Here is an 11,101-nt window from a genome sequence, read left to right as displayed (position 1 = left end):
AACGATCTGTCATTTTCTAAACAAATTGACAATTTAAATACTTTTCAACCTCAAATGTTTGTCTTGTCTCGTTTCTGCGATGCGCATGCGTAGTCTGTGTAATCCGGGTCAATGCAGTTAGGGTATGTTGAAAAAATCCCATCTTGTTTTTTTCTTCAACTTTAAAATTGCCCTACATCGCTGTTTTACCTTTTTTTTGTAAAGTGCGTTTGATTTTCTTTGCATGTTCACTTTGTGAACACTGGGTCGGTATTTCTGCAGCGATGTAGGGTAATTTTGAAGTTGGGGATGAAAACGAGATGGGAGTTTTTTGACATACCCTAACTGTCTTGAACTGGAAACAGCAGAGTTCACGCAGACATAGACAAGACAAGCATTTGAGGTTAAAGTTAGTATATACATTGTCAGTTTGTTTTAAAAACGACTGATCGTTTTGCTAGATAAGACTTCTTCCTCAGCTGGGATCGTTTAGAGCCCTTTGAAGCTGCATTTCAACTGCATTTTCGAAGTTCAAACTTCACTGTAAAAAAACAAACAAAAAAATTTGTTGAGTCAACTCAAAATAATTTGTTGAGTCAACTCAAAATAATTTGTTCCCTGCTTATTATTATGATATTATCACAGACAATATATTTCACACATCCCTACCAGCAAAGGAAAACCAGTCTCCTCTTGGCTTATGTCAAAATCCTGCTACAGTTTTCTTTACAAATCCTGGTTTTGTACTTCTAGTTTGTGACCAGTGTTTTGTTTTGTTTTGCATCTGCTCTGCTCACTTTTCACTGGAGCTCACCTGAGTACTTTTTATGATGGATAAATACACTTTATTTTGCTTCAGAATCTCAACAGCCATTCACTGCCATTATAAAGCTAGGAAGAGCCAGTACATTTTAATATAACTCTTGTTATTGTATTTATCTGAAAGAAGAAAGTCATATACACCTAGGATGGCTTGAGGGTGAGTAAATCATGGGGTAGTTTTCATTTTTGGGTGAACTATCCCTTTAAAAGTGATTCTGTTGCTCCACTGGTTACTCTGTTCAGTGCCTATTTATTTAGAAATGTTTAGAAATGGCTGTCAATAAATTACATCACATTGTTGTAGCCTTTGTTAAGCAAGCTAACAGTATAGCATACTACCTTAGTATAGTGCTAGCTGGTTAAGATAGGCTCTTTTGATTAGTTTAGATCAAAATATGGTGATCCAATATGATGCCAATCCAGAAGCTCCAAGCGAGATGGGATTCTGGAGAAAAGGATCTTACATGACATTTCCCTGTGATTGTGATTTCAGAGTAATTAGTCACATGGCATTTATGACTCTGTTGACTGGTTCAAAAACAATTGAATTGAACATGAAGAGCCCATGAGCATTGAGTTGCTATTATATGCTTTTTGGCGGTTTACAGAGCCAGGTGTGATTCCTCAAGACACCTGTTTTGGTGATATCTGTCTTGTATAGGGAAAATGTGAAGAATCACTTATGGTGCATTTAAAGGAGAAGTTCACTTCCAGAACAAAAATTTACAGATAATTTACTCACCCCCTTGTCAGTCGTGAAGAAATTATGTTTTTTGAGGAAAACATTTCAGGATTTTTCTCCATATAGTGGACTTCTATGGTGCCCGGTAGTTTGAACTTTGCAGTTTAAATCCAGCTTCAAAGGGCTCTAAATGATCCTAGCCGAGGAAGAAGGGTCTTATCTAGCGTTATTTTCTAAAAAAAAAAAAAAAAAAAAGGCCAAATTATATACTTTTGACCTAAAATGCTCATCTTGTCTAGCTCTGCATGTACAGTCGTGGCCAAAAGTTTTGAGAATTACATAAATATTGGAAACTGGAAAAGTTGCTGCTTAAGTTTTATAATAGCAATTTGCATATACTCCAGAATGTTATGAAGAGTGATCAGATGAATTGCATAGTCCTTCTTTGCCATGAAAATTAACTTAATCCCGAAAAAAACTTTCCACTGCATTGTTAAGAAGGCTTCAGGGCGTCCAAGAAAGTCCAGCAAGCGCCAGGATTGTCTCCTAAAGAGGATTCAGCTGCGGGATCGGAGTGCCACCAGTGCAGAGCTTGCTCAGGAAGGGCAGCAGGCAGGTGTGAGCGCATCTGCACACACAGTGAGGCCAAGACTTTTGGAAGATGGCCTGGTGTCAAGAAGGGCAGCAAAGAAGCCACTTCTCTCCAAAAAAAAACATCAGGGACAGATTGATCTTCTGCAAAAAGTATGGCGAATGGACTGCTGAGGACTGGGGCAAAGTCATATTCTCCGATGAAGCCTCTTTCTGATTGTTTGGGGCATCTGGAAAAAGGCTTGTCCGGAGAAGAAAAGGTGAGCGCTACCATCAGTCCTGTGTCATGCCAACAGTAAAGCATCCTGAGACCATTCATGAGTGGGGTTGCTTCTCATCCAAGGGAGTGGGCTCACTCACAATTTTGCCCAAAAACACAGCCATGAATAAAGAATGGTACCAAAACACCGTGCCATAAGGCAAAAGTGATAACTAAGTGGCTCGGGGACCAAAACGTTGAAATGTTGGGTCCATGGCCTGGAAACTCCCCAGATCTTAATCCCATTGAGAACTTGTGGTCAATCCTCAAGAGGCGGGTGGACAAACAAAAACCCACTAATTCTGACAAACTCCAAGAAGTGATTATGAAAGAATGGGTTGCTATCAGTCAGGATTTGGCCCAGAAGTTGATTAAGAGCATGCCCAGTCGAATTGCAGAGGTCCTGAAAAAGAAGGGCCAACACTGCAAATACTGACTCTTTGCATAAATGTCATGTAATTGTCGATAAAAGCCTTTGAAACGTATGAAGTGCTTGTAATTATATTTCAGAACATCACAGAAACAACTGAAACAAAGATCTAAAAGCAGTTGAGCAGCAAACTTTGTGAAAACTAATATTTGTGTCATTCTCAAAACTTTTGGCAACGACTGTACTAGTTCAAGAGAGTTGAGGGAATGTCAAAAACCTCCCATCTCATTTTCTTCTCCAACTTAAAAATCCTACATCGCTGCAGAAGTACCAACCCAGTGTTTACAAAGTGAATGTGCAAAGAAAATCAAATGGCCTAAACAAAAAAAGGTAAAACAGCGATTTTTTTCGACATACCCTAACTGTTTTGAACCGGAATACACAGATTCACGCAGAGCTAGACAAAATGATCATTTGAGTATAAAAAGAATATAAATTGTCAATTTAGTTTTTTTAAATAACTGATTGTTTCGCTAGATATGACTCTTTTTCTTTGGCTGGGATCGTTTAGAGTCCTTTGAAGCTGCATTTAAACTGTGTTTTGGTAGTTCAAACTGGCGGGCACCATAGAAGTCCACTATATGAAGAGAAATCCTTAAATGTTTTCCTCAAAAAACAGTTTCTTCATGACTGAAGAAAGAAAGACATGAACATCTTGGATGACAAGTGGGTGAGTAAATTATCTGTAAATCTTTGTTCTGAAAGTGAAATTCTGCTTTATATCATATTTTTGCATTTATTCATTTAGCAGACACTTTTATCTAAAGCTTACTGAGTAAGACAACTAAGTGATTCATCATAAGGAGCTATGACACAAGAAGTGGTAATAACACAAAGTTTCAAACACAGTACTTTCTAGAACAGGGAGGGTTTTAAGAAATAGTGAAACCATATAAGATATTTTTTATATGTAAGAGTCAGCATGATATGGTTAAGTGCTCACAGAAGAGATGAGTTTTAGCCATATAAAAAACATTCATATATTCTTATATTAAAGACAAAACCAGCTCCCCAGAGACATTTGTCTTTGAACTTTCCAGCAAGTGGTGCAGATAAATACAGTTTTTACCCAGCTGTAGTTCTTGGCACACATATACGTTATTGACCATGAGTGGATTAGACTAAGCGTTAATCTTCCTGCCGGTGGAAATGTGTAAACTCACCTGAAGATGAATTGACATGAGAACTACAAGCTCTTTAATAAGACTCTCTACACTGTATTTGAGTCTTATCTGAATCTGTTTAATAATGGATGACTCGAATGCTACCTTATCATAGCAGCTCACACAAGCCGAAGCACATGAAAAATTATACGCAGTCAAACACGATGAGGGTGATGAGGGATTCTACTGACGCAGAAATCCGTTTTATTTTTCTCAGCTTGCTTTTGTTCACGTGTCAGTAATCTAATCTACTTATAAATGACTAGAGAGCAAGGTAAAGCTCACAGCATGCTCCTGCAGAGAGTGTAGTGTGAGCTCTGCTGGGATAGGAACCTGTGTAGTGCATCTCAATACAACTTCATTATGCTGTTATGTATGTGTCGCTTAAAAGAAACCAAGAGAGAAGATTAAGTATGGGGGTTGGTTTCATATTTTTCATTTTTGGACTCACAGGTATGTACATTAAGATTTTCCTCAATAACTACCGGTAGCATAATTAAGTGATTTTATCACCAGCAGTATAAACTATAGTTGTAGCTATTAATGGTTGAAAGTATTGTGGTTGTAGCAATTTTTGTTTCAATAAAAAACAAAAACAAAAAAACAATTCTATAAAATATAAATATATCATTAATTGAATAATTATATAATATTAATATAATTACCATGCTTATTAAATATATAATATATGTGATACTATATACATATGTATGTATATATATATATATATATATATATATATATATATATATATATAGTATCAGTATAACAGTATTATAATTGTTAATTATTTCATAATTTTTATTAAGTAATTAAATTATATAATTACAATTATAATATAAAATAAAAATATCATTAATTCAATATTATTAAATAATATTATACATTATAATTAAAATGGTAATTAAACATATGTAATACTACAAATATATATTACAGTATTATAATTGTTAATTTCATAATGTAAGTTATTACATTATATTTACAATTATAATTACAATTGTAAAAATGTAAATATATAATTAATTGAATTTTTAACATTATTATTAAATAATATTGTTTTAATTATGTTTGTAGTAATTTTTGTTTTAATAAAAAATATAAATGTATATATAATTATATAAAAATAAATATAGAGTTAATTGAATATTATTAAATATATTATTTTAATTAACAAGTTAAATTAATATATTATATATGTAATACCACAAACATATATTACAGTATTATAATTGTTATTTATTTCATAATTTATTTTATTAAGTAATTACATTGTAATTACAATTAGAATATATTTAAAAATTTAAAAATATGAATATATAATTAATTGAATATGTAATGTTATTACTATTAAACAATATTATATAATATAATTATCATGTTAATTATATTTATAATATATGTAATACTACAAATATATTACAGTATTTAATTGTTATTTTATTTCATAATTTAATGTAAGTAATTTAATTATAATTACAATTACAGTATCATTAATTTAATATTTAATATTATTATTACTTAATATATTTTATATAATTACCATGTAATTAAACTTATAATATATTTAAAAGTGAAAAAGAACACAAATGTATCATTAATTAAATATTGAAGAATATTTTCATTATTCCTGATTCAATATAATACATAGAACTATAGATCTGTATAGATCTACAATATTTAATATTATTATTATTAATATTTTATAATATTATTAGAAGTAACATGTTAATAAATGTATAATATATGTAATACTACAAATATATATTACAGTACTATAATTGTTAATTATTTCATAATTTATTTTATTAATTAATTACATTGTAAGTACAATTATAAAATAATTAAAATTAATTTAAGTTAAATAATTAAATATGATTATACAAAAGTTATAAATAATATAAAAATTCATAATATAATAAAAATATAATATCATATAATAAATCATATAAAATAATATTTTCATTATTTAATTTTGAGACACATTACACCAAGTAGCTTTGAAAAAATATATACATTTAATATATTATGTATTATAAATATACTTAATTAACATTATTTATTGTAAAAAATAATAACAATAATATAAGAATATGTTTAATTGTAATTTAAGACCACTGTTGATTAGATAGAGGTAAATATTTAAAATCATTTGCTTTTACAGTGTTATGGGTCTGTCTTTATGTGCGCAATTCTGTACTAATATATTTTTTGTTTAGTGGTAGCAGCTTATTTACAGTTATCTTAAATTCCTATGCTCTCAGAAAAAAAGCTGTCACTAGGGTGATATTTATTTTTTTGCTTACCGCTAAATGTATATTAGTAACTTTTGAAAGGGTGCTTCCCCAATGACCATTTTTTTTCTGAGAGTGTGCACCATATCACACATTTCTGTTCCATAAAGAGCACTGAATTATTCATTAGAGCAAATGATGCAACTCGCTTACCTGTATTATGTTACAGAACAATCCCTATGCATGCAATAATCTTAACTGCAACCATCTATTTTTTTGTATATTCAGTCATAAAATTTTAATGGCCATCAAACTGTTTATCCTATAATTATTTATATGTATTTTATGAGGCATCTCACAAGCACAATTGCAACTCTGCTTTTTTGCAGTGAGCGCTACGGAGGAGGACCTGCACAGCAAGAGTGCAACCTTCATAACAACTATGCCATCAGAGGAGCAAAACAGCTCCAGTGACAACAGAGGAAAAGTTTCCACTGAAAGCCCAGCTCGCCCGACTACGGCTGTAATCAGTTCTCCAGGGACAGATTTGTTCCATACGCCACATGAGAGGCAGCACTCAAGTACAGTAAATGCAACCACAAGCACTGATAAAGATGCAATTACCTCGAATGGGCCGAGCTTTGTCTTAGCTTCACGTTCCACGGGTAAGGATGGCACAACAGTAGAGTTGCTTCAGTCTGACGGAGACCTCTCATTGATCTTCAATGATGAGGAGAGGCTTCATCCCTCAACTGAGGCTGGATTTGAGTCAATGATGAATGACACCATGACGCCTGCTGCTCATCTGTCCAGAGGCAGGGAAAAGATCCCGGCTTTTTTTCACGCTTCGCTGGAAAGCAAGAATCAAAGAGTCTCAGAGTCTATTACTCCTTTGGCCGCAAACGGCATTCTCATGATATCGGCCTCTGATCCATCAGTAATTGATAACCTTGGGGAGTCAAACAAGAGCATGGAAAGATGGGCTAAAAACAAGACCGAAAATTGGACTCTGGAGTCATTTGGCGCTGATGACCCTGTGAATGGTACAGAAGAGGTTTTTTTGAATACGAAGAACCGATCAACCATTATGCATTTTACAGTTTTGCAGGGTGCAGAGATTTTAACCACTGAGCTTGGTCAAAATCCAAGAAATGGATCTGAGCCAGAAGAACAGAAGAATCTGTTTTCACTGAGTGCACTGATCCTTGCGACTCCATTACAAGTGAAACCAACCAGCCAAGTAATAGTTAATAAAATGGCAGAAAGCAGCAAAAATCCCAGCACCAATGGACCAAAACCCTTCGGGGTGTCACTGAAGCACCCAGACTCTATGTTTTTATTCTCCGCTTCAAAGCTGACCCCTGACGAGAATCCAGACGCAACCACGCTGAATTATTTTTCGAACACAGTAACAGCTGCTGGCAAAATGCACGTGACAAAACAGTTTGTGGCCTCGCGGTTGATATCCGACTCCGTGCGTAGACTAGAAAGCAAATCGATTTTCCACACCAAATCAAGTAAAGAGCGTCAAACTAAACCAGTGCTCCAAACCTTGCCAACAAGTTTTCCTCATCGACTAAATAAAAGTGCCCTTTCTTTGACCACCAAAAACTCTTCATCTTTACTTAAACCGTCAAATCCTTGTTCCAAAGAAGCCAGAACATCTCATAACCCTGTGATGGAGCAACGAAACAGAATGGATCATTTTCCAGTTTGGTTGAGTGAATTGATAGGCTTTAGTAGTGCCTCATTAACCAATGCTGAGGAAGTAACTACAGAGAGTGATAAGCGGATGTTCATGAAACAGACTCAAAGTTCATTTGCTGCGCCCCGAACCCTATCAACTCAAGAAGATACTTCAAAACACCTTGATCGGTTTGACGAATTATTTACACCGCTGACAAAGCTTAAGAATGTGTTTCATGTCTTCAACGTGAACGATCATCAGCCTCGACAGCCTCTAAATCATTTTCCCTCAGAGAGATTAAAGCCTTTTGTATCAATCCAAGCTCCTGAATCGATTCCACCTTCGTTTACATATGCAGCTGTGAAGAGATTCACAAATATGGAAGACTTTACTAAGTTTGACTCTAACCAAGAGTCACACAAAGTCCTATCTGAGAGGCCAAATATTATCTCAAACAGATTAACGGGGCATGAAACGCTGTCAGTGAACAAAAGCATGTTACATTTTAGCATTCCCACAAATACAAACACGATTATTACAACAACTATGTTTTTAAAACCCCAGGTGTCCCCTTTGCTCTTGGAAAATGCGGTTCTGCAAAAGAAGTCCTTGTTGCTGCCAACAGCTTTCGGTAAGTCACAAAACACAGTGACATCAGATGCCAGAGTGCTTTCAAAACTTTTGTCCATCTCGAAGAAACGTACGTTTTTAAATTACTCGTTGACAACCGGAAAGATTGGTTTGCCATTAGATGACAAACAACAACATCTTAAAGTCCCAAGAGGGACTGCAATGTCTTTTTTCAGCAGCTACACGGTTAGTGGTATCCCATCAGTCCAGCGGCTCGTTGAAGCTCACCCTAGAGAGAAATTCCTCACCGGCACACCGCAATCACAATCTGGACTTCAGATTGAGTCATACTTAAAGAAGAGAGATGGCACGGTTAAACCAACAACTTTGAAACACCATGATGAGAGCAGTCATTTAGTTGTAGGCATGAATCAAACCTCATTCACGTCTATTTTGCACAGGATTGTTTCAAGCCCAATTCATGCTACCATTTCCCCTATTGAGTTTAAACAACATTTGACTTTCTCTGCTTCGCCGCCAGTATCTATTGAGCAAACAATGATGCAGATAAATAGACTTGACAACCACAAAGAATCACTTCATATGTTTGTAAATATATCAGATGTTAAAGAGCATCCTCGGGACGTAACATCTAGCCCAATTTCTGGCATCAGTAGGCAGACGACAGCTGCAGCACGACCAGAAGGGGCCTTGAACATGTCGCCCCTTGAATCATCCACTGGAACAACTTCACCAACTTTTCTTTTGCATCTTATTCAAATGCAGAATGTGTTGCAAGACGTGACCTTAACTGAAAACCAGACCGAATTTTTCTCAACAGTAAATGAGCATTTGCGAGCGACGCAATCGAACGTTCCTTCTGATGAAATGTCCAGTTTGGGCGCAACAGATGATGTACAAAAACACATTGGGCGGACTGCGCTGACTGCTGTTACTGGGGAAAAGTTATCTCCTATTGTCCACACGGATTTGAGTTTCTCAAGTACAGAGACACAATCGCTCCCCAAAGGTTCATTACAGTCCAGGGAAGGGAGTGAAGATATTTCACATGGCACCACTCCATTTGCTGAAAGTGACTCAGGGGTATCTGCTGAGTTCGTTTCAGACCTGCCAGTGATAAACAGGAAGAGGAGGATTATATCACCCGATTCTCTCAGTGGGTAATGACACAGAACTCTTAAATCACCTTTAATGTGGAAAAGAAAGAATTTTATTAGCGTTTGTGTAGTGCTAGATTAATTAGCAGCATAGGATAGATAGATAGATAGATAGATAGATAGATAGATAGATAGATAGATAGATAGATAGATAGATAGATAGATAGACAGACAGACAGACAGACAGACAGAGAGAATGATAGAATTATAGAACAATAGATAGATAGACAGATAGAAAGAAAGAAAGAAAGAAAGAAAGAAAGAAAGAAAAGAATTATAGAACTAAAGATAGACATAACGACAAACAGACCGATAGAAAGAAAGAAAGAAAGAAAGAAAGAAAAAGAATTATAGAACTATAGATAGATATAACGATAGATAGATATAACGATAGAAAGAAAGAAAGAAAGAAAGAAAGAAAGAAAAGAATTATAGCAGGATAGATAGATAGATAGATAAATAGATAGACAGACAGACAGACAGACAGAGAACGATAGAATGATAGATAGATTGATAGAGAGAAAGACAGATAGATAGAAAGATAGATAGATAGATAGATAGATAGATAGATAGATAGATAGATAGAGAAAGACAGAAAGAAAGAAAGAAAGAAAGAAAGAAAGAAAGAAAGAAAGAAAGAAAAGAATTATAGCAGGATAGACAGACAGAAAGAAAGAAAGAAAGAAAGAAAGAAAGAAAGAAAGAAAGAAAGAAAGAAAAGAATTATAGCAGGATAGATAGATAGATAGATAGATAGATAGATAGATAGATAGATAGATAGATAGAGAGAGAGAGAGAAAGAAAGAAAGAAAGAAAGAAAGAAAGAAAGAAAGAAAGAAAGAAAGAAAAGAATTATAGCAGGATAGATAGATAGATAGATAGATAGATAGAGAGAGAGAGAAAGAAAGAAAGAAAGAAAGAAAGAAAGAAAGAAAGAAAGAAAGAAAGAAAGAAAGAAAAGAATTATAGCAGGATAGATAGATAGATAGATAGATAGATAGATAGATAGATAGATAGATAGATAGATAGATAGATAGATAGATAGATAGATAGATAGATAGATAGATAGATAGACAGACAGACAGACAGAGAGAACGATAGAATGATAGAACGATAGATAGATAGATAGATAGATAGATAGATAGATAGATAGATAGATAGATAGATAGATAGATAGATAGATAGATAGATAGATAGATAGATAGATAGATAGATAGAGAAAGACAGAAAGAAAGAAAGAAAGAAAAGAATTATAGCAGGATAGATAGATAGATAGATAGATAGATAGACAGACAGACAGACAGACAGACAGACAGACAGACAGAGAACGATAGAATGATAGATAGATTGATAGATAGAGAGAAAGACAGATAGATAGATAGATAGATAGACAGACAGACAGACAGACAGACAGACAGACAGAGAGAACGATAGAATGATAGAACAATAGATAGATAGATAGATAGATAGATAGATAGATAGATAGATAGATAGATAGATAGATAG

This window comes from Garra rufa, chromosome 14, assembly GCF_049309525.1.
Source record: "Garra rufa chromosome 14, GarRuf1.0, whole genome shotgun sequence".
Taxonomy (NCBI): Eukaryota; Metazoa; Chordata; class Actinopteri; order Cypriniformes; family Cyprinidae; genus Garra; species Garra rufa.
The sequence above is the reverse complement of the archived record's forward strand: the minus strand, read 5'-3'. Positions refer to the sequence as shown.